At 36.8% G+C, this 26,192-nt stretch overlaps 1 protein-coding gene across 4 annotated transcripts in view; it reads right to left on the bottom strand.

Moving 5' to 3' along the window:
• Positions 1–26,192, bottom strand: part of CNKSR2 (connector enhancer of kinase suppressor of Ras 2) — a 296,606-nt gene that overhangs the window by 242,256 nt on the left and 28,158 nt on the right. The gene's annotated exons all lie outside the window — the stretch shown is intronic.

Genomic DNA, 26,192 nt, shown 5'->3' with positions numbered 1-26,192 from the left:
TGCCTATGTTTCTTAGTCATTCTTTTAAACAAATGTTTTATATATCTACAAATGTATGTATGTGTATATGTGCATACATATACTTACATACATGTAATGTCACATTATTCATATATAATCAATGAGCTCATAATATTTTAGAGTATTTGTCTTAATTAAAAGGTTGAAATCAATTTTACCAAATATGTGTATATAAAATGTGGCCCAAAAAAGAAGGATCATAAGAATTACAAAATGAATAGATTATATAACAAGACATAAATGAAGTTATCTGCTCTTATAAAAATTTAGTCTCCGAAATCCTAAGAATATACTACTCTGTCCTCTGGATTGCTACGAACCGAATAAACTAGATGGCAGTGGTTTGGTTTAGGGGATCACCGAAGAAAGAACATAAATAAATCTTGTATAAGATGTGAATCATCTTTTGAAAACTAAAAGTTTGCCAACAAGTACCAAAAATGTTTGCGGATGCACACTTACATAGTGAGGAAATATAATGAAACTATTAAATGAAAGATTCTAAATGTCATATTGCTTATCCTAAAAAGTACATTGACTGATTTTGATTTTAAAAAGTAGAAGTTAAATAACAGATTAATCATGAATAAGCTCAATTTGCTGCTTGCAAATTTTAATTAGACTTAAAATTTTTGTGAGGTATATAGACACATAAAAGCTACAGCTGTAAGTTACGTTCTTACATTTGATTATGAATGCTATGTCCATTTGCAGTCAAATTTCTCTAATACTGCACAATTTTCCTTTTTATTGAATACAATAAAACTATAAAAGGCAGTGATTTGTGAAATTCTGCGCATCTTGCATAGAACTCACCCCTAAGATGTTTCATCCAACGCTAATTCAAAAGAAAATAATTTGCCTCATCTTGATGGGGTTTAATGCATTCGTCATTTTATTACACCATTCAATATCCAAATAATATAGTATGAAGACATACTGAAAACTGTTCCTGGAAAGTGTATAAATTTTGATTATTTTTAAATCAACTATTCCAAGTGGAAAAACAGGAACCTTGTTTCCAAATGCTGTCTCAATGAATTTTGAAGAAATAGTATAAAAATGTTAATGAGTCATCACATGCCCATGGGCAGGAGGGAGCTTTCTCCAAGGTGATAGTGGGGATGATGTGATAATGTGATAATGGGGATGGTCCATAAATTGCCACTGAAAATGGCGTTGATCTAACTTTACTCTGGGACATACCTAACCTTGGATCACCTCAGACTCAGGCTGCCCTTAATGCTTTTGATTTCCTCAAATTTAAAGCAGGTTCCTAGGTCAATAGCTGCAGGTTCCTATACTTCCACCACAGCACAAATCTTTGACTTTTCACTGATCAATTCGCTTCCTAGATTAACAATCCCTCCCCTTCCTGGATCCTTTTCCAATGCCTGATATAAATTTCTACTTATTATTAAAACAAATACTTATTGAATGTCAATTTCTGAATTAGGCAACATTCTAGGAGGTAGGGGACAAAAGGGAGCACAATGAAAAATATTTTTAAAATTACCATACAACCCAACAATCATTATCTTAAGTCAGTATACACTCAAAAGTAAAAGTGCAAACCTGTACACCAATAATTGCAGCACTTTTCAACATAGCCAAAAGATGGAAGCTCCTGAAATGTCTCACCAAGATGTGACATAGACACTGAATAGAACATCACACAACCCCAAAGAGCAACTGAGTTCTAATATAGCTCACAACATAGATGAGACTTGAAAACATTAAGCTGATTGAAATAAATCAGTCACAAAAGGTCTCCTATGGTTTATTGCTTATATGAAATAAACAAAAATATATAAGCACTATTAATTACTAATGGTTAAAAGTATAGGAGGGATGGAGGAAGGGTAAGTTTTAGGTTAAGAGCACTGAGTTTATGTTAATGACGGTGGAATATTTTAGATGAAGGCAGATCGTGGTGGTACAACATAACCAATACAATCAATGTTACTGCGTTGTCCCTGTGGAAAATGTGTTGGCAAAATATTTGGGTACATATGTTTTCAGGACCATTTTAAAAAGAGAGAACTTTAAATACTGTTTTTTTTTAAAAAAACAAAGGAGAGCCAGTTAAGGTTTTAAAGTCAGGTGTACATCCTACAAAGGTGTCTCTGATTTCTATATGTAAAGTAGCCAGTTTGTGGCCAGTTTACCTTTGTCAAAGAAAATATCTTCATAGTGTCACTTTTCTTGTTATTGTTGTTTAAATAAACCAACTTTTCACTAGGGTTTAAGTGAAGATTTATAGAGAAAAATATTTTTCCATTTAATTTATACACATTTTGGCCCCCAATGTTTGACTGCAATGTCTATAAAGTAGCTGCACTCTTTTGGCTTCCTCCCTGCATTCTCCAGCTCCATTGAAGAAATGATCATCTTTGGCAGGAAATGTTTGGGACCTTCAAATGCCCTATTTAATCTATGTGAATTGAAACTTATGGCTCTCTCAAACCTCCTTGCTCTGACCTGGTTTGTTTCTCCATCCATTATGTACATCCCCCTAACTCTCCACCTTGTAAGGGAAGTGAAAGGAAAAAGTGTACAAATAAAACTTATCTTATATATTATTTAGGACTATATCCATGATTTCCTGAATAAGAAATCAAAATAAACAGGAAAACATGGTAACAGTAAAATCTCTTTTTAACATGATTCTAGTAGAGTAATTAGAAAATATAAAAACTGCCTTTAGAAGTTACAACTGATAAATGTCCCTTCCCCCAGAAGAATTTACTTCAGAGGATGGCATTGAATCTACAGCTCCGGGAGACAGACATATATGATCAGAGCACATGGGACCAGATGAAGGGGGAGGAAGAGAGAGTGTAGCACATCCTGGCCCACCATGCCTTGAGGACAATGTTCCCAATTATAGTGTTCAGTCCACAGAGAGGACCATATGGTTGGCCCTACTATGAGACATGATGCCCCTTGCTGACCCACAGACCTATGGGGGACAGGACCGGAGACACAGTGTGGGAATTGCACCTGATCTGATCCTGCCACGCTGAGGCAAAATGCTGGGGGGGGGGGGGTTGCAACAGAACAGCAAGGGAATGGAGTGGCGAGGTTCCTAGGGAATGCTGAAGGTGGACTTTGGGGCCAGGGCATGGTACTCCAACAGACTGGACTGGAAAAAACTCCTAAAGGCCAACGGGCAATCCTTGAACTAACTTCAAGCTTTTCTTTCTTGTTGTGTTTTGATTTTTTTTGTCATGGGTATGTTGTTGTTTTGTTGTATATTGCTGCTTGGTTTTGTTCTGTCTTGTTTTTGTGCATGTAATTATCTCCACAGATCTGTCTAAATATGATAGGCTGGATGAACAGTCTGGAGGAGAAAACAAGGGGACCGACAGTTCTGGAGGGACATGGGAGAGAGGGAGGTGGGGGGACATGTAGTGGTGTTAACAAACACAGGGACAAGGAAACAACAAGTGATCAAAATCGGTGGTAAGGAGGGTGTAGGGAGCCTGGTAGGGTGTGATCAAGGGTAATGTAACCAAGAGGAATTACTGAAAATCCAAATGAAGACTGAGCATGATAGTGGGACAAGAGGAAAGTCAAAGGAAATAGAGGAAAGAGCTAGGAGGCAAATGACATTTATAGAGGTCTAAACAAAGGCATGTACATATGCAAATATATTTATATGAGGATGAATAAATAGATGTGTGTGCATATATTTATAGGTTTAGTATCAAGGTAGCAGAAGGACATTGGGCCTCCACTCAAGTACTCCCTCAATGCATGAATACTTTCTTCTATTACATTGGCATTCTATGATGCTCACCTTCCTGATACAACCTCTGAAGACATAGTGGGTGAACAACTAAATGTGGTGAAGAAAGCTAATGGTGCCCAGCTATCAAAAGACATAGCATCTGGAGTCTTAAAGGCTTGAAGGTAAACAAGCGGCCATCTAGCTCAGAAGCAACAAAGCCCACATGGAAGAAGCACTCCAGCCTGTGAGATCACGAGGTGTCGAAGGGATCAGGTATCAGGCATCATCAGAACAAAACAATCTTATCATAGTGAATGAAGGGGGGAGTGCAGAGTGGAGACCCAACGCCCATTTGTAAGCCCCTGGACATTTTCTTACACAAGGGTGTTGGGAGGAGACAGCCAGTCAGTGTGCAATGTAGCAACGATGAAAAATACAACTTTCCTCTAGTTTCTAAATGCTTCTCCCCGCCGCCCCCCCACCCCGCTCCATTATGATCCCAATTCTACCTTGCAAGTCTGGCTAGACCGGAGGATATACACTGGTACAGATAGGAACTGAAAATACAGGGAATCCACGGCGGATGATCCCTTCAGGACCAGTGGTGTGAGTGGTGATACTGGAAGGGTAGAGGGAGGGTGGGTTGGAAGGGGAAACCAATTACAAGGATTTACATGTGACCTCCTCCCTTGGGGACGGACAACAGAAAAGTGCGTGAACTGACATCTGACAGGGCAAGATATGACAAAATAATAATTCATAAATTATCAAGGGCTCATGAGGGAGGAGGGAGCGGGGAGGGAGGGGGAAAAATGAGGACCTGATGCCAGGGGCTTAAGTGGAGAGCAAATGTTTTGAGAATAATGAGGGCAATGAATGTACAAAGTGCTTTACACAAATCAGGTACGTGTGGATTGTGATTAGAGTGGTATGAGCCCCTAAGAAAACGATTTTTTAAAAGTTACAACTAAATATTTTAATTCACATATAAGCATTTCATTATTTTTAGTGACCTAATAATCTATCAATTCTTTCCACTTTCCGTAAATAAAACTGTGTGAGCTGCATATCACAAGTAGCTAGAGTCTTCTTACAATCCGGTCACATTCTTTATATACTTTACTGCAGGTTGTCCGATTTCCTCAACAGAGTCTGAATAAGCATAATGGAAGGATGCAAGCCTGACACGTCTTTCCTGACTTGAGACCATGCAGTTTGCTCTTTTTCTATTTGAATGACTGCCTCTAAGTCTATGTACAGGTTCTCCATGAGCACAATTTAGTGTTCTGGAATTTCCACTTTTTTACAATTTTATTGATAATCTGCTAAGCTCCACATGCCTTTGCAGAGTCAAGAAAATGCAGAATCTGTGTATTAATTTTTTATAACTCGTAAAACATACTATAAAGGATTAAGACCCAATGAATGTTCGGATCAGTTTAACCAAATTTGAAAATGGAAATAAACCTATAAGTTTTGGTCTTCCAGCAAAAGTTTAAAGTGTATTAATAGGAATTTATCATTGAGATAAAAAATCCTACACTATTCCTCAGCCATTTCTGCTAGATTGTCTCCTAAGAATATAAACAGTGATATTTAATTTGTATCTAATGGGTTTCATGTGTCGGAATTAGATAATTAAATAGTTACACTAAAAAGTAGTTCTGGTGTAGCATTGTTTAAGCACTCATGCCAGTTGAAATTAAAGGGTTTGAACTCACTAGCTACTCCATGGGAAACAAATGTGGCAGTTAAGTTCCCTACAGAGTTACAGGCTTGGAAATCTTGTGGGACAGCTCTACTCTAATTTATAGGGTCACTATCAATCAGCATTGATGCTGATGGTTTGATTTTATATTATAGTAAAAGCTGAATTCGCTTATCACATGTTTCCTAAACCTAGGAATATAGGTTTCTATTACAAAATAGGAATATACTCTATTTTGAGGGTTTGACTTATCCCCCTTAAAATTAGTGAAACCTGATCAAATTCATTTGCACAATTATAACCCAAAGCAATGCCAATTGCCTGTTGCTTCAAACTTGAATGTATATGAAAAAGATCTAGAATTTTGTTATCATGTGGCTTCTGATTAAGCAAGCCAGGGGTAGAGTCTGAGGTTTTACATTTCTAGCAATTTCCCAAGAGATGTCCTTCCTAATTTTGAACTATTTAATACATTTTAAGTAGCAAGATCCAATGGTCGTATGGTTATAAATGTAATATCTTTCCCCAATCACTGTGTATTAACAAATTCCAACTTCCACAATATTGTCATATATATTCAAATTTTACCTAAACCTTACAGGCATTCGTGTCACAACACACACCAGCTAGAGTACTGGAGCAACAACTGTTAAACGGTACTTAATTTTCCACAAATGATGAAGTCATTATTAAATTATTATATATATTACATATATATAAATGCAATTAGGCTTAGGTTTCTAAAAGCCTTGTCATGTCCTTTTTGGCTTAAAAACAACAACAAATAACCTGCCATTGAGTTGATGTCGACTCAGAGGGGCCCTGTAGGAAAGGTTAGAACTGTCCCTGTGGGCTTAAGAGACTGTCACTCTTTATAGGAGTAGAAAGTCCCTTCTTTCTCATTTGGAGCAGTTGGTGGGTTTGAAAACTGGCCTTGCAGATTGCAGACCAATGTGTAATCACTATGTTAGCAGTTGCAATTAGTAGATATATTTATAATGATACTCATGAACAAATATACCCTGTAAATTCATAAACCACAGAAGTTACAGAGAACAAAAAAGAACCAATTCTCATACTGTAGGTTATTCAAATTATTATAGCTAAATAGAGAGGGGGAAAGGCTATTTCTAACTAATTATAATTATGCTTATTTGAATAAATTCCTAATGGCTTGTTTTAAGGAGCACTTAGAAAACTATTGGTAATTTTCTAAAATGTGAAGTCTGTAGAGAAAAATCACCAGACTCATTTAAGCAAATTCTTAATAATATTGTTATAAAAGATTATGGAAGTTTTTCAAAAAAGGAAAGAAACCACGCGCACTGCAAATTCATGCCCCTTATCACTAAGCAATGCTCAGTGACCTCCTAAAATCGGTCTTATCATATTTCTTATAATTTCTCTCTGCTCAGTATAATTTGCCTTTATATATAATATCATTCTTCTGTAATCACTGTCCATTTTGGGAGTGGGATTTGCCCTCTGACCAATCAAACTGGAAGAGATTGTCAATAATTGTTGCTTTTCCTTGGTGCCCCCTAGACTCCAAATCCCTACAAGAAGGTTAGAAATCCCTTAAAATCCAGGCAGAAAGGAAAGGAGAAATTGCAGTTACTTATAGAATAAAAAAGATGATAAGCAAAGATACCAGATAGAGCCTTCGCAAATACTATGTCAAAGAAACAGATCGGCAGATCGTATTTTTAAAAATCTTGAACTTACCTTTTACCCAACAGAGTCACTGCCTTTCCAATCATTAATTAACCTCTAGAACATCTGTTTCCTAGCAGATAATATTTGCTTGCTAGGGAACTTAAGAATGAAATTTTAGATAATAGTTTCCAAAGTTACAAGCCATAAATTAATATTTCATTAATACCATTAGTTACCAACAGTTAATGGAGCTTAATATTCTTATGTTTCTGATTATATATACCACATGCTCTTCAACAGAGAAAATGAGTTAGTAAACCAAATTGTTTAAACAGCCAATGTAAAATTCTATAGATTTCCCAGAAAGAAAAATTACTCTACAATATTGCTTTTACCAGCCCAAACTGTAATGTTGGTGCTTGTTTCTTAATAAATGCTATAAGTAAGCAAATAAAAGGATGTACTCCTCCATCTCACAAAACACACACAATGACGCCGACTGCAGCAGGAAAGCAGAATCAGTGAGCGTGTAAGCATCTCAGCACTGGCAGGGGTCTCCACATGGCTGCTCCAGCACCCAGGGCTGCATCGGAGTAGGTCCATGTGGCTTCTCCTCAGGAATGTCTTGCAGGAAGTGAGACTTGCTAGCTGAAGCAGGGAACCAGATAAGGCAGCTGCACCCTGGTCTGATCATCACAAACAAGAGACCGGAGAACTCGAAAGGCGAGGCTCACAGAGCTATTTATCTATCTCTCCACCTTCAATTAATCCCACATGTGTTTATCAGCCAGGTTGGCACAATAAATTTTAACTATATCAATTGGGTTTGTTTTGATAATATATTAAAAGCCCCCCACCCCCCCAAAAAAACTTATTAGCCTAACACGTAAGTTTTATTTGACAGACAAAAACCACTAGATGAAAAAGTGAACTACCTCTATAAGATATAAACAATTAGTTTTCCTAGGGAAAAAAGACTAAACAAGGAGGAAGAAAAAGAATGTGAAGATTAATTTTCTCTTTTAAATTTATAAATAAATCAAAACCACTCCTGTCCCAAAGTTGGTCGTTACCAAGTCACTATAACTGTAAACAAACCAAACCAAACTCACTGCCGTCCGGTTGATTCTGATTGCCAGTGACACTACAGGACCGAGAATGGCCCTGCCAATTTCTGAGACTGTCAATCTTCATGGTGGCAAAAAGTCTCATCTTTCTCCACCAGAGCAGCTGGTGAACTCATACTGCTGACCTTGCAGAAGCAGCCAGACACATAACCCGCTAAAATCACAAAGATTTAAACAACAGGCTACTAAATTTATGGTACTTTTTTAGAAATAGGAAAAAAATCTAAGGAATCTAGAGGGGAAAAAACCCACTTGTTCCAAGAAAGAGTAGATTAAGAAATGCACCAAAATATTTAACAAAGCAAGAAAACCTATGTTTTATTGTCGGCAGGTGTCTTGGAAACATGTTCCCTTGGTGATAATACGACAGATTACAAGTAATTTAACAAGAATTTAATTCACTCAATAATGATAAGGGCAACTTTACTTGCTTGTCAAAGCTGCAGACACTTGTAGTTATGAACAAAGTATTGTGATCTGGATTTCCTAGTACTACAAATAAGAAAAGGTAAAATTCAAAAATGGAAACTTCTAGTTACACTCAAAACTGAGCCATGCCATCCCAAGAAATCTTTTTTTACCTAAAAGATCGGATTCTATTATTTTCATGTCAATCTCAAATCTTGTCCAAAAGGAAAAAATAACCAAATTACTTCTGCTCAAACTGGTGGGGATTTATTTTAGGGACTCATTGTTCATAATCTTGTTAGAACCGAAGAATAGGAAGTTCAAAGGTAAGAATGAAACTTAAAAAAAATTAATTCTAGCATAGAAGGCAGAAAAATTGATTTGAGAAACTCTTTCTTGGAGGAAACACAACTTTATACATCTGTCTTTACTATCTGCAATGCTTTATTTTTAATTTCATTTATTAATTTTATTTTTAACAATTTTATTGACTTACAGTTCACATACTATACTGTTCAATGGTTTAAACATATTAAAAAGATGTACACTCATAACTACAATCAATTTTCAAACATTTTCATCCTTCATATATTTTAAAAGCTATCAAATTTCACTGAAGGATGTAAACATCTAAATAAATAAGACATATTATATGAAGACCTAATACCATATAGATATTCATTCTCTCCACATTAACCAATAAACTACCTACTTAATCTAGAGATGAATATTTCAAGGAATTTAGCTATCCCAATGAAAATATTGTGTGAGAATTGAAACACTGATATTAAATTATATATGACAGAAAACATGAGCAAACCAAGAAACATTTGAAATGCACAGGGGTAAATATGTGAATGACTATTAAGATAGAAATAATTACATAAAGCATCAATAAGTTAAAATTGCATTGAAAGTAGAATAGATAAATGATACAAGGAGACTCCAGAAACAGTCCTACCCAAAGGCATCTTAGTTTTTATGACTGAAATATGTCATTTGAATTTTTTATAAAGTTGACATTTTGAATAATCGAGGAAAGAGGATATCCAATAAGCTGTGTTTAACAACTGGTTGTACATTTGGGAAAGAGGGGAAAAAAGTAAAACCCTTCATTCGTATTGTAAAAGTCATTTAAAATATGGTTAAAAATAAATTTATTGTAAGTAAAAATAGGAAAGGATCGGCATAAAACTGGGATAAGGAGGACTTTTAACAGCAAGATAGAACACCCAGCAGATTTAAAAGGGAAAAGAATAACATGATTATGTTGAAATTTAAATATTTCCATTAAAAAAAGACACTTTGTGGACTCTTATGAATTATGTAACATTCTTTTGTTCTGCTCGTACAACTGACTCTTAATCCATTTACAGGGTCTGCATCAGCACAATAAAATATCCTGGGATTTCTCTTCTCAATGTTATCTGTGGTTTATTATCCACACAAATACTTTTGCATGGTCAATAAAACACAAGTAAACATCTTTCTGGTATTCTCTAGTTTAAGTCAAGATCCATGTGACATCAGCAATGATATCCCTCTTGCCATGTCCTCTTCTGAATCCAGCTTGAATTTCTGGTAGCTCCTGTCAATAGACTGCTGCAACCATTGTTGAATGATTTTCAGCAAGAGTTTACTTGTATGCGATATTAATGATATTGTTCACTAATTTCAACATTTTGTGGGGTTACCATTCTTTAAGGTGGACACAGACATGGATCTCTTTCAGGTAGTTTTCTGGATTTTTGTCTTCAATCAGTTGGCCAGTCTTTTGTCTCTCAAATTTCTTGGCACAGGGTAGAGTGCTTCCAGTGTTTGATCATTTAAAAAGCATTTTATTGATTTTATTGAAACATTTTCATTGGTATTCCATCAATTCCTAGCGCCTTGTTTTGGTCTAATGCTTTCAGTGCAGCTTGGACTTCTTCCTTCAGCACCATTGGCTCTTGCTCATAGGCTACCTCTTGAAATGGCTGAATGCTGACTAATTCTGTGTGGGACAGTGACTGTGCGTTCCTTTCATCTTCTTTTGAAGCTTCCTGCATCATTCAATATTTGCCTCTAGAATCCTTCACTATAGCAACTGTAGGCTTGGTTTTTTTCCTCCAGTTCCTTCAGCTTGAGAAGAATGTGTTCTTTTTTTTTTTAATACCCTGTGGTCACTGTTCTGAAATTTTTAATAGTTTTGCTTTTGAACTTCTGTTTGACCAAGTGAAGGGTACTGGGACAATGGACCAGGTGCCAGAGATTTAGGACTTTGACTCAGGCTTTACCGCTGCTCCTGCTGCCCCTTGCCTCCTGAGATGAGTTCTCAGTCATAGCTCTCTTTTTCCTGTGAGTGACCACTAACTCCTTCGATTCCTGCAGAAGACCTGGGCACAGTCACAAAAAAAGTTCAGGTACTCATGCTTCACATAGCCTCATTGCAGCTTGTTTGCCCTCACTAACAAGCAGCCCGTGCCCAAGGCAGCAGCAACAAATAACAAAAACCACCGGTATTTCCTTGTTCTGTTGGTATCGAGAAGAATGTGTTCTTGTTTGTCTTTCACATTCCATGTCATTGCACATTTCATTATAACACTTTATCTTGTTGAGCTGCCCTTTGAAAATGTCTGTTCAGCTCTTTTGCTTCATTGTTTATGCATTTGCTTGAGCAAATACTACTTAAGGGATGTTTCTTGGTCTCTTCTGCTGTCCATTTGATCTTTACTTTCTTTCTTGCCTTTGAAATGACTCTTCGCTTTCTTCTGATCATGTTGATTTCATCCCACGGCTCGTCAGGACTTCTCTCATTATTGTTGATGTGTCAAATCTGTTCTTGAGATGGTCTCCAAATTCAGGTGGGATAAACTCAAGGTCATATTTTGGCTCTTCAAGTAATATAAACCCCAGTTTCTGAAAAATGTTTCTTTTCATCCTCCTTCTTTATTCCTCTAAAACTCAACTGCCATTGAGTCAATTATGACTCACAGTAGGCCTGTAAAACAGACTAGAACTTCCCCAGAGGGTGACCAAGGCTGTAGCTCCTTGCAGAAGCAGACTCATATTTTTGTCCCTTGGAGTAGTCAGTGGTTGGTTGGGTTGGGTTCAAACCATGACCTCTTGTTTAGCAGCTTAGTACTTAACCACTGTACCAACAGAGTTCCTGTCAGCAGTCATAACTCGCTAAAACTTACTGCCACTGAATTGACTCCTATTCATATTGACCCTATAGCATAGAGTACAACTGCTTTTTGGGGTTTCCAAGACTGTAAATCTTTACAGGATCCCAAAGCCTCATCTTTCTCCTGTGGAGAAGCTGGTGGGTTTAAACTGTTCACTTTGTAATTAAGTAGCATAACATGTTACCTACTGTGCTCCTTTCCACTTCCATGATGATGAGACTAGGTGAAATATGTTAAATTTCATTGTGACTATTAGATTGTGACTATGAATAGTCACAATTAAAAAAAATATTTCCCCTAGCCTCATCATCATGGAATCTGAGATGCCTTTGACACTCTAATAATCATATGAAAAAAATTAGGGTAATACTGCAAATGTATACAGACATGCCATGGTCATTGAAAGCAAGTTTATTCTTCTTAAAGAGCATAAATTACTTAATTAATAATTTTGACAGTGATATTTTAAAAAACTACCAGGTAAGAAGTGTGCAAATACAGAAGGCAAATTATTTTCCCTTATGCTCATCACCTGAAAATAACCACATCTGAAAAATGAAGACAGAAAGCTGGCCTTTTCAAAAAGAAAATTTGCTATTCTATGGAAATTTTCTTAAAAAAATGTATGTTATAGTTAAAGAGGAATTCAACCCGGAGATTTTTCTAGTATTTGTATGGCTTCTTTTTTGACATTTAGATCCCTAGGCAATTCAGAGTGTATTCATTGTTGCTGTGAGCTATGCCCTTTTTTAAAAAAGAAGGATTAAATTAAACTCAATTTTTAAAACACTTTATACTGTGGATTAGGTGAGGGTTGACAGAAGAGAGCATCATTTTTGTGTTCAACAGTTTATCAAACTTAAAAAAGTATATTCTTATGCAAGAATCTAATTTTATCTTTTAGCAAATGCCTACCCAGTTGTGAAAGCACACTATTTATTGAAAAGTTCTTTTCTCCAGTGACTGGAGATGCCATCTTTAGCTTTTAATAAATTTCCCTATGGGCTAGGTTTTAGTTCTGGGCTTTTACTTCTAGTCCACTCGTATATTTGTCTAATCATGTGCTAACATCACAACTCATTTTATGACAGAGTTTTAAAAGGTTGATGGGACAATGAAATAAAAACATAATACAAATTTTCATGAAAAATTTGAAGCCCCTTATATTTATAGAGGCTTCATATTATGTGTTAATACCTGAAAGGGCTAATTGCAAGAAGCCCGGGTCATGAAACAGGACTTGGCTGCTAACCAGAATGTTGTCAGTTGGCATGTACCGAGTTGCTCCTTGGGAGAACAACTTGGTGATCTGCTTCCATAAGGAAACCCTTATGGACAATTCTACTCTGTCACATGAGGGCAATATGAGTCAGAAGCTACTTTACAGTACCGAACAACAATGAGCACTAATTGCATCTCATACTTTTATTTTTCTAGTGTTTTCCTGGCTAGTCTTTTATAGGTTGCCACTTCTTGCACTCAGTCATATATTTAAAAATGCAATAGATTAATTTAAGAATATTCAGAACACAAGTACTATGATAAGCCAAGCACAAATAATTAAATTATGTCAATTAAATGTAAAAATCTCACTGCCAACTATTTTAGCCCGCCACTTGTATGCCAGTTTGTCGTACTGTGGTGGCTTGTGTGTTGCTGTGATGCGGGAAGCTATGTCACTGGGATTTCAAATGTCAGCAGGGTCGCCCAGAGTGAACAGGTTTCAACAGAGCTTCCAGACTAAGAACAGACAATGAAGAAGGACTCAGCTCCTCACTTTGGAGGAAGAAGCCACTGAAAACCGTATGCAGAGCTTTGAAGCACTGTCACATACTGAAAGTGTAAACAAAGGAAACGGAACACTGTCAAGATACTGCCGAGGATGGGCCCCTCAGGTCCGAGGATATTCCAATGTGACTTAAGAAAAACTGATTTCTTAGAGGAGAATCGACTTGAGTCCAGTAAAGCCTGTGGGAGTGGAGCCTGTGGGATCTTTATTTGCTGTTAGGGCATAACTCAAGGTAAAGAGAAACGGCTGCAAAAATCTTCTAATGATTGGCATTGGAATGGGTGAAGTATGAATTTCAGGAAAAAATAGAAGTTGTCAAAAACGAAATGGAATGCATGAAAATTGATATCCTAGGCATTGGTGTGCTTAAATAGAATGGTGTTGGCCATTTTGAATCATATGATTTAGGAAGCCAGGAATAACACAATCCAGAGGAATGGTATGGCATTCATTGAGAAAGGATCCAGGTAAACCCATCATTCAGTACAATGCTATCTGTGATAGCATCATATCTATCCGGCTTCAAGAAATCCAATCTATACAACTGTTATTCAAATTTTTGCACCAATCACAAGAGCTAGTGAAGAAATTGAAGATTCTACCTCAACTTCAGTGTGAATGATCAAACATGCAGTTAGGATGTATCACTGACTGGTGATTGGAATGCAAATGCCGGAAACAGGAAGTAACAGTAGTTGAAAAATAAGGACTTGATGATGAAAATGAAACTGGAGATGGCATGCTAAAATTTTGCAAAGCCAACATTTTCATAGCAAATACCTTTTTCAACAACACAAAAGGCAACTATACACATGGACTTCCCAGATGGAATACACTAAAATCAAGCTGGTTATATCTGTGGGAAAACATGATGGAGAAGCTCAATATCAGAGCTAAAACCAGACCAGGGGTTGAGTGTGGATCAGCCCATGAACTGGTCATATGTCACTTCAGGATAAAGCTGAAGAAAAGTAAAATAAGTCCACAGGAGACAAAATATGACCTTGAATTTATCCCACCTGAATTTCCAGAACATCTCGGGAATAGATATGATGCATTGTACTCTAATGACAGAAGACCTGAAGAGCTGTGGGATGACATCAAAGCCATCATTCACGAAGAAAACAAAAGGCCATTAAAAAGACAACAAATGTCAACGTGGATATCAGAAGACTCTGAAACAGGCTCTCAATCATAGTTGCTAAAGCAAATGGAAGAAGAGAGGATGAAGTCTAGGAGCTAAACAGAAAATGTCAAAGGGCTGCTTCAGAAGACAAAGATAAATATTTTAATGGAATGTGTAAGAACATAGAAGTATGAAACCAAAAATAAAGTACTCTTAGCATATCTGAACCCAAAAGAACAAAAAAAAATCAAGTCTCAAGTTGAAATTTTGAAAGATTCTATCGGCACAATATTGAATGCTCCAGGGCTGATGCAGGAAACATCAAGAGAAAACGGAAAGAATACAGTTGCCGTAGCAGAAAGAACTAGCCAACAGTCCACCATTTCAGGAGGCAGCGTCTGAACAAGAGCTAAGAGATTCAAGCTGCACTAAATGCAGGGTCCCAGGCATTATTAACAAAATACCTAATGAAATGTTTCAGAAAGCTGAAGAAGCACTGGAAGCACCCAGTCCTCTATGCAAGGAAATTTGGAAGACAGTTACCTTGCCAACTGACCGGAAGAGATCCAGATTTGTGCCCATTCCAAAGAAAGGTAACACAAGAGAATGCTCAAACTATGGAACAATATCACACACAAGTATAATGTTACTTAAGATTGTCCAACTCTTGGAACAGCACATTGGTAGGGAACTGTAATAAGGTCAGGCCAGATTGAGAACAAGATGCAGAACAAGGGTGATGGCAGATGGATCTTGGCGCAAAGCAGAAAAGACCAGAAAGATGGTTACTTATGTTTCACTGACTATGCAAAGGCATTCGATTGTGTGGACCATAATAAACGGTGGATGACCTTGAAAAGAACAGGAAGTTCAGAACACTTCCTTGGCTCTTTCTGAACTTGTACATGGAGCAAGAGGCAATCGTGGGAACAGATCAAGGGATACTATATGGTTTCAAATCAGGAAAGATGTGCACCAGGGTTTTATACTCTCACCATATTTGATCAATTTATATGCTGAACCAATCAGAGGAGCTGCTTTACATGAAGAAGAGTGCAGCATAAGCACTGGAGGAGGGTTTACTGACCACCTGCGGGATGGAAATAATACAGACTTGCTTCCTGAAAGTGAGGAGGACTTGAAGCACTTGCTGATGAAGATCAAGGATTGTAGCCTTCACTATGGATTATGACTCAATGTAAAGAAGACCCAAATCCTCACCACTGGACCAACAGGTAGCATCATGATAAATGGAGAAAAGGTTGAAGTTTTCAAGGATTTTGTCTTATTTAAATCCACAATCAATGCTCACGGAAGCAGCAGTCAAGAGATCAAAAGACACATGTATTGCATTAGGTATATTTGCTGCACAAGACCTCTTTAGAGTACTGAAGAGCAAAGATGTTTCTATAAGGACTGAGGTGGGCCTGATCCGAGCCATGGTATTCTCCATTGCACCATATGTATGTGAAAGCTGGACACCGAATAAGAAAGATAGTAGAAGAATAGATGCATTTGAATTGCAGTGCTGGAAACGAACATTGAAATCTACCACACACTGCTAAAAGAACACACAGATCTGTATTGGAAGGAGTAAGGTCAGAATGTTCTTTTGAGGCAATGAGGCCAGACTTTATGTTGGACACACGGTTTGGACATTTTGTCAGGCTAGTACATTCCCTGGAGAAAAATATCACGTTTGGTAAATTGGAGAGGCAGCGAGGAAAAGGAAGGCCAACAAGAGAAGGATTGACACAGTGGCTGCATCAGTGGGCTCAGGCATAGGAAAATTTTAAGTAGGGCGCAAGATAATGCAGTGTTTCGTACTGTTGTACACAGGGTCGCTATGGGTCAGAGCTGACTTGATGGCATGTATCAACAATAACTATTTTAACATAATATCATATAGTATTTAAGTACTAATTGAATGTAAAATAGTTTCATGTTCTGCAATATAAAATGTATTGTTAATGTTAGAATACATGTGCTAATTTGCTGTTCAAATTTCATATTAGTTGTCATATATAGAAGTATATATAAACATATCAATGTCTCTGTAAAATATTATAGCTATTAAGTATCATCATACATTCAAATATAGTCATTGACATAAACATTTACAGTAGCAAATCGTAATAGGAACACAAACGAAATAATTCTTGAATACTAATGATTTATTCTAATTTTCTAAATGTGTTTAGGTAAGAAAAACAGCAAATTAATGATCAGTTTCCTTTTATGTACTCTATGTTTCCAGCACTGTGTCCTTATTCACCCAAGGATACCACAGAGAGTTGGACAGATTATAGTATAAAGCTGCCTAACCAAATACATGTGGAGCGGTGGAGCGGTATACAATTGAATGTAGATGCAATGTGTTTGCCCTTTTTTGAAAGCCAAGTGGAGAACCAATTCTTTGAATGAATTAAGATGAATTCTTACTGAAAATAATTCTCACTGGAAAAGAAGAAGGGTCTCTACAGGGTAGGAGCTCTTATTTAACTATGGTTGAAAGAAAATGTATTTATGGCCTCTGGGGTCAGAGGGTTCTGGATTCAAATTTTGATTTTGTCATTTACTAAAACATTTAACCTTTCTATGTGTCATCTTTAAAGTCTGTTAGTACAGCTACCCTAAAGATGCCAGTATAATGTCCAAATTAACTCACAAAGTTAATAAAATGGATACATAGTAGACACTGAATAGATAAATAGATCATTACTACTTGTACAAAATACATATGCACACTCGCTGCCATGGCATGGATGCTGAACCACAGCAACCCTATGGGATGGAGAGAATTGCCCCTATGAGTTCCCGAGACTGTTTACCCATCTTTCTCTAGCACAGTGGCTGGTGGCTTTGAACTACTGACCTTGAAGAGCATGACCCAACATGTAACTACTATGCCACCAGGATTCCTACTGTATGTACAAGTTTCTAGTTTAACATTTATTATGGATTAGAAATATCTCATTATCAGAGGCTACGACATTTCTGTTTTTGGTTCTTCCAGAATAAGTTATATGTTATTTTCAAATTTAAAACCCCATTATTTTTTTTACCACTTCGCATAAACAATTAAAAGTTTGCCTCCAAAACTATTTTTTGAGGATTACATAAGTTTCTTATGTTCTCCTGATCACTTTTTAATACAATTTGCTGAATTCATTCATTAAATTAGTATCCCTGACATCGTGATTTAAAAGAAAATTAGCCACTCAGAACAAATTCAAGCAAAGTGTGGTTAATCTCCAGGGTGTTTTGGAAAAGTTACACTAAAAAACTTATAAACTATATTTGTGTTCATCAACCACTATAAAATATTTGTAAGAAGGAAGAAGGAATATCTGAAATAAATACAGGTTCAAAATCTTATCTTTCCTATCCCTGTTCTTTTCATCCACAAATAGCAGGTTTTTAAAAATCATTTTATTAGGGGCTCATACAACTCTTATCACAATCCATATACATCAATTGTGTAAAGCACATTTGTAAATTCAGTGTCCTCATCATTTTCAAAACATTTGCCCTCCACTTAAACCCCTGGCATCAGCTCCTCATTTTCCCCCTCCCCTTGCTCACCCCTCCCTCATAAGGCCTTAATAATTTTCAGATTATTATTTTGTCCTATCTTACACTGTCCAATGTCTCCGTTCAGCCACTTCTCTGTTGTCCATCCCCCAGTGAGGTTATATGTAGATCGGTGTAATTGGTTCCCCCTTTCCACCCCACTTTCCCTCTACCCTCCCGGTACTCCCACCCTCACCACTGGTCCTGAAGGGATCATCCGCCCTGGATTCCCTGTGTTTCCAGTTCCTATCTGTACCAGTGTTCATCCTCTGGTCTAGCCAGATTTGTAAGGTAGAATTGGGGTCATGATGGGGGATGAAGCATTTAGGAACTAGAGGATAGATACGTTTCATTGTTGTTACTACACCCTGACTGGCTTGCCTCCTCCCTGAGACCCTTCCGTAAGGAGATGTCCAATTGTCTACTGCTGGGCTTTGGGTCTCCACTCTGCACTCCACCTCATTCATAATAATATGATTTTTTGTTCTGATGATGCCTGGTACCTGATCCCTTCGACACCTCGTGATGGCACAGGCTGGTGTGCTTCTTCCATGTGGGCTATGTTGCTTCTGAGCTAGATGGCCGCTTGTTTGCCTTCAAGCTTTTAAGACCCCCAGATGCTATTTCTTTTGATAGCCGGGCACCATCAGCTTTCTTCACCACATTAGCTTATGCACCTGCTTTGTCTTCAGCAATTGTGTCGGGAAGGTGATGCCAGTTTAATAGAAAAAAAGTATTCTTGCATTGAGTGAGTACTTGAGTGGAGGCCCAATATCCATCTACTACCTTAATACTAAACCTATACATATATCCACGTAGATCTATTTCCACATCCTCATATATAAATATATTTACATATGTACATGCTAGGACAGTTTTTCCAACGAGAATTAAGACAAATATATTATTTTAAAATGGTATTTTCTTTATATATTTTAATCAGGGTTTTCACTAAAGCAGCCACATTTAAGGGAAAAAAAGCTTTCAAAAAAGTATTTAATCCATACAAACAGAAAAAGCAATGCCTCTAATCATAAGCAGAAAGTCTAAATTGAAGCTAGATAGTCAGCTACATTTAGTCACCTCAAAAGCCATTTTGTGGCTGGATTTCCAGGAGTAGACTGAGATGAGGACAAAACATTTCCTGTAACTTATCTTATGTCTTGAATGAGAGGAAGAGAAAAAAAAGGTCATGTACAATACTCCTGATCCTGCCTCTAAATTCAATTATGAGACAGATGTTCAAGTAGTTGTGATTCTGTGAGAGCACGTTTTATTAGCTGGGGTGAATTCATTCATTTGTTCATTCAACAAATATTTATAGTGTCCATGTGCCAGATAATATTCTTGAAATATTCTGAAACCTACGTTTTGCCAAGTCTTAACAAAATATTGTGCTAACCAAATGAAAAATATGAGGATTACTACATTTCAGAAGTATTACTTTTTTAACAGTTAGAGCAGGGCAATCCAAGTATATTAAGGCATGAGCTACATAAGTGGAATTTTTTCTATGAATAGGTCATGTTGAGTTCAGCAGTCCATTCTTGGCAGAGTCTTGATTCTGACTCAAATGTAAATGAAGTGCTTATAGAGCCTTTTTTCCTTTTCACAATAACCTCTTCTTATTCTCTAGGTTTTTAAATATAATTTTATTGAAATCAAATTGGATTGGCTCAAAAATACCTACTTATATTCAATTTCAATTATAATAAATGACCATAGGCTACTGATATGACACCGGGTGGCAACAATACTAACACAATATTTCTCTAGCTTCTACTAAGATATTTGTATATTACTACTGCTTGACTACTACTTTCCTGCATAGGTAGTGGTATTGATAGCAATAATAGCCAACCTTCATCTAAAACTTACTAAGTGTGAGTGACGGTAGTATGTCTTACATATATTCTTTCATTGGAACCTCAGTCCTCCTTGAATTAAGGAGGTATTTCCTCAATTTGGGACTAAGAGAATCAACAGTACAAGAGGTATTTGCCCAAATTAATATAGTCAAAAATTTGCAAAGCTGGGATTAAGTTTAGGCGTATTTGACTTCAAAGTCCCAGTCCTCCCAATGTAATAAACTACTTATGCTTCAAATTGTCAAGTTAAACATTGGTAATTATGAACAGACATTATAGGTTTATTTGTCAGAAGTACGCACTCATATGGTTTTTTAAAATTCTGATAAAACTTGAACTAGGAATACTGATAGTCTAGTGAAAAAAATTGTACTATCCTAATTTTTTTAAGGAGCCCTGATGGCATTGTTGGGCAAGCTTGAGATTGCTAACCACAAAGTTGGTGATTCAAACAGACCATCTGATCCTGATTAAGGATTTTCTGCCTCAGATACCCCATAGTTCACTGCAGGGGTAGTTGGTTATTGAATTTGACTCTTCTAGCCTAAGTCTCTAACTCACACCAAAAATCCTGTCCCTACATGGATCTGGTAAGAATGTGGGGGAAGATACTGGTAAGATCCACCTATAACCGCAAACTAGATTTCTATAGAATGCCATCCTGCTGCCTATAAAATGGGACCTCTGAGAAGCAGGAGCTGGGATCTAAGTACTAGCGACAGTCTGGATTGGAGCCCATCCTCTGAGCCCCAAATCCCTACATAGGGAAGCTACTGTATTAGAAGACAGTGATACCATCAGAAGAGCATCAACAGAACCAGGAGGCAGGGCATGGAACAGAGTAATGGACTTTTCAACCTCTGGAGCAAGTTAAGATGAGTGCTCCCGTGCAGGAAGCTGGTTTGCAGAGTAGGGTGCCTCTGGGCACTTTGTTGGGGAGATTGGACTTGCTGACCCACAGAAATAGAGCTGAGTGCCTATGGGATGAGGCTTGTTGGATTGGAGTGTCTCTGGGCACGTAATTCTGAGATCTGAGTGTGCGGAACTTGAGCTGAATGCTTTAGGTTGAGGCTTCCAGCAGAGTAGTATGCCCCTTTGGACATTTATTAGCAGACTTGAAACTTTGTAACACGTCCTATCAAATAACTACCCTGAGCCTTTCCCATCGGCATTACAATTTGTTAACTTTCCTAATAAACTCTTTAACCTTAACCGCGAATTTTGTGAGTTCTGCATAGTTAATTGCAATACATATTATAATCTAGAGATAAAGTAGAGATTAATTAGAGACAAAAGAGTCACTGTGAAACTCAATGGCACTATGAAACTACTCAATGTTAGGTTTTGGTTTGGGTGGGGTTTTGGTGACACAGAGGATAAAGCACTTGTTCCTCACATGAAAGTCAGTGGTTCAAGCTCAAAAGTTATTCCTCAGGAAAGAGGTGTGGCAATCTGCTTTTCTTAAAATTTACAGCCTTGGAAATCCTATGGAACAGGTCTACTCTGTCCTACAGAAGTCACTATGAGTTAGATCTACTTCATGGCAATGGGTTTAAAGGGCTTTTCGAGTAAATGCTAATGTTTAGTGAAACTTTTAAAAAATACCTGTAGTATCAACACATATTTTACTATTGAAAACACTATACATAGCCCATATGCACATTAATTACCTAAAACATACAGAAGTAGCTGTGTTATAATTAGAAAATCATGTATTTCAAGTAAGACTATAAGAGATACAATTTCTCTAAAAGAAATCTCAATTCATCTGAAGGATATTTACATAGTTTCATATAAAATGTATATACACGGTGTAATAATTAAGGCATTTGTATTGTGGTAGCGAAAAAGAATATTTATTGCACCGTGGGTTGTCAGAAGAATGAACAAATCTGTCTCAGAGGAAGTATAAGACAGGATACCCCTTAGAAGAAAGCTTAGGGAGAGTTCGTCTTGCTTATTTTAGAGCAATATCTGGAAAAAAAGATATCCTGTTTGGTAGTAGTTGTTAGGTGCCATCAAGTCAGTTTGACTCATAACAATCCTATGTACAACACAAAGAAACACCAGCCACTACTTATGTTTGAGCTCACCTTTGCAGCCACTGTGTTACATCCCTAGCATTGTTTCCACCTCATTGAGGGCCTTCCTCTTTTTCACTGCCATTCTACTTTACCAAGTATTACTGTATATACTTGAATATAAGCCAATCTGAGTATAAGCCAAGGTACCTAATTATTACCTGGGAAACCAGAAAAACTGATTGACTCGAGTATAAGCCTAGGGTGGAAAATGCAGAAGCTATTGGTGAGTTTCAATAATCAAAACAAATAAAATGTATTTAAAATTATTTTAAATAAAAACATAAATAAAAGGACAAGTCATTTAACATTAGTAAACCAGCACAGTAAGTGGAAACTAGGTTCAACAAAAACAATAAGGTATCAACAATGATATCTTAAAGTACTAGTCCCTGAGCTCAATCAGCAACCAAACTAAAATGTAAGGAGTTAAAATCCTTCGAAACTGGATTCCTCATCGTCATCTGTATCCCAATGCAGAGCTTCAGCTGGTGTGAGGTCATCATAGCCGCTGTCCTCACTGAGATCGCCGTCATCACCATCACTGCTGTCATTTTCATACAAAGCACAGTCTTCACTGCCATCCATAGCATTACTAATACTACATTTCTGGAAGGCACGTCGCACCATGTCTTCTGGAATGTCTTCCCATGCATCTCGAACCCACTTTGCTATTAACTCTATGTCAGGCTTCATGAGATTTCCTCCTTTTGTTAGTTGGGCTTGCCCAGATGACACCCATTCATGCCACTGACCCGTGTATAAGCCAAACCCCAGTTTTTCAGCACATTTTTTGTCTTTCTTCAGGGATTGGTCTCTCCTGATAACATGCCCAAAATACATGAAGGTGACGTATGGTTCTTTCCCTCTAAGGGGCTTTCTGGATGTACTTCTTCCAAGACAGATCTGTTTGTTCTTTGGGCACTTCATGGTGCTTTCAATGTTTTTTGCCAGCACCGTAGTCCAAATGCACTGATTTTCCTTCTGTTCTCACAAATGTAGTCAATTTGACTTCTAAATATTCCATCTGGTGAACTCGATGTGAATATTTTGTTTGTGCCATGGAAAAAGGTATTTGGATTGAAGTTATTGGTCTTGCAAAATTCTATTATATGATGGCTAGCACTGTTTTCATCACTAAGGCCATGTTTTCCACCTACTGGTCCTTCCTCTTTGATTCCAACGTTTTCATTCAAGTTGGCAATAATTATCAATGCATTTTCACTGCATGTCTGATCCATTTCAGACTGACATCATAGAATTTTTCAATTTCTGCATCACTAACCTTAGTGGTTGGTGCATGAATTTGAATAATTGTATTGACTGGAGTTCCTTGTATGTGGTGAGACATTATCCTACCACAGACAGCGCTGTACGTAAAGACAGATCTTGAGATGTCCTTCGTGATGGTGAATGCGATGCCATTCCTCTTGATTATGTCATTGCCACCATAGAGACCGTCTGAATTTCTGATTCCAAATGGCCAATGCCAGTCCACCTCAGCTCACTAGTGCCTATAATATCAATCCTTATGCATTCCATTTTGGATGACTTACAATTGGCCTAGATTCATATTTCATAAAGTCCAAGTTCTAATTACTATTAGATTTTTGAAGCTGCTTGTTCTCATTTTGAGTTATATACCCCATCAGCACATGAAGGAATGTCTTGAAGACTTTACTCCATCTGAGTCAACTATGGTTGGCTCTACTTTGAGAAACCAGCTCGTCCTCAGTCATATTTTGAGTGGCTTCGAGCCTAAGAGGCTCATCTTCTGGCACTATCACTGACAATATTCTGTTACTCATTAAGTTTAGAGTAAATGACAGTGTTACGATACTATCAATAGTATTGCCATGGCTAGCCTGTTCTTCTTCATAGTGTGTTCTTAGTCTGGAAGCGCCTCTGAATTTTTTTCATTTTGGATGACCCTGCTGGTTCCTCAAATACCAGTTATATAGTTTTTAACATCACAGCAACACACAAGACACCACAGTATGACAAACTGATGAGAAAACTGGTGGCATATTTAGTAGAAGGTCAGTAAAAAGAGGAAGACCCCCCCAATGAGATGAATTTAATGCAACACAACTATAACAACGATTCTGATGATGGTACAGGACTAGGCAATGTTTTGTTATACATAAAGTCACTATGAGACAGCGTTAACTTGGTAGCACTTAACAAGAGCTATAACATGTGATTGGACAGTCAAAAAGAACCCATTCAATTAAAGATTATATTTTAAGAGGTGATTATTTTAACCATATTTACATAATTATTTAATAAAACATTCAAAAAACATATGCTCTATGGTTGTTTATTGAGTAGATGGGGGAGGCTAGTTTCCATGGTTCCAAATTCTTCTGATATATATCAACAGCAAACAACTAAATTTTCTATTATTATACTTTGCTACGTAATTGCTCAAATACTTCATATACATATATATATTAGGACTCCAGCAAATACATTCACTGTTGCCTGGGTTGTTGAGATTAGTTACCACCCTTAAAAATAAATAAATAAATAGATCGATCGATAGATAGATAAATGAGCAGGAATGAAACTCAATTCTTGAGTCCTTTACAAGTAGTTTTAATTTTAGCATATGAAATTATAAACCCAATTAAACAAAATTATAAATTTATTAAGCAAGCATAAGTGAATTAAAAATTCATTGCTACGGGTTCAATATAAATCATGGATTTCAGACAGTTTTTGCATTCCTTAACATTAATTATTCCTTGGACTTAGGCATTTGAAAAACATTTCAGTAACACCATGTGCCAGTTTGCCATTTGTCACGGAACACGAAGAGCCCAGGTGGTTGCCAATGATTTGAACTTTTCTTACTGGCCCCAGAAGTATGACTCAGTGCTATCCTAAGTGACCACACATCTTACTGTGCCAGGGAAAGTGTTATTATTCCATTTTTGACAGCAGCTATCAAGAAATGTGCATAATGCCACAGTTTATTCTCAAGAGATTAAGTTATATAAATTTGCCTTTCTTAAAGAATGACAAATCTTGAAAAATGTAATACCTGAAAATTAACATGCAAAACAAAGTAGCTTCTAAAGGAAAGTAAATGCCATCAGAACAGAAAATACACAATGGCACTTCAATGGTAAAATGAAAAAGTACTTTCTATTTTCATTGAGCTATTGAATATCACAGCATGGTTTTTGGTGCTTGACAGCAGAAGTAATACAAGGGACTTGTAAACATAATAAACTGGAAAATATGTATTAATATGTACATGTCCATTTTAAAGTTCTTTCATATAGTGGTTTCTCCCTATTTGGTATCTAGGTATTTATTTAAAAATAACTACTGGAAAATATCACTGTGGACATGTAATTGAATTGCCTGAACAAAAAACTAATAAAATAAATGCATATGCCACACTATTAATAGTTTCTCTAGATTCTAATTTAATATTCTCTGAATTCAGAGATTCCAACTCTTGAGGCTTTAAATAACACTGGGACATAGGGATGTTACAGTGTGAGAGAGAGATTAAAAACAGTATAAATTAGGCAAAATTTACTTATAGACGAAAACAATATCTAAAGTATGTACAAAACAGAAAATCACAGTAAGTTGACTCTGAACAAATTTTAAAATAATCCAGTACCCTTGATATTTCATTATACTTTTTTTTGATGTAACAAAGACAGTTATTTGTGAGCAGCAGATATTAAGGGCTCAAGAAGAAGGCAAATGTTTTGAGAATGATGATGGCAACAAATGTACATATGTTCTTGACACAATGGATGTAGGTATGGATTGTGATAAGAATTGTACGAGCGCCCAATAAAATGAATTTTTTAAAAAGACAGTTCTTTGTATATTTGGTAGTGATCAATGTATTCTAATAAAATTACAGTAGCAGGAATTATTTACTTATAGACAGTTAAGTAATCCAGTGT

The sequence above is a fragment of the Tenrec ecaudatus genome, chromosome X (assembly GCF_050624435.1).
Source record: "Tenrec ecaudatus isolate mTenEca1 chromosome X, mTenEca1.hap1, whole genome shotgun sequence".
Lineage (NCBI taxonomy): Eukaryota > Metazoa > Chordata > Mammalia > Afrosoricida > Tenrecidae > Tenrec > Tenrec ecaudatus.
Note: the sequence above shows the minus strand (reverse complement) of the source record. Positions and strands in the feature narration are given on the sequence as shown.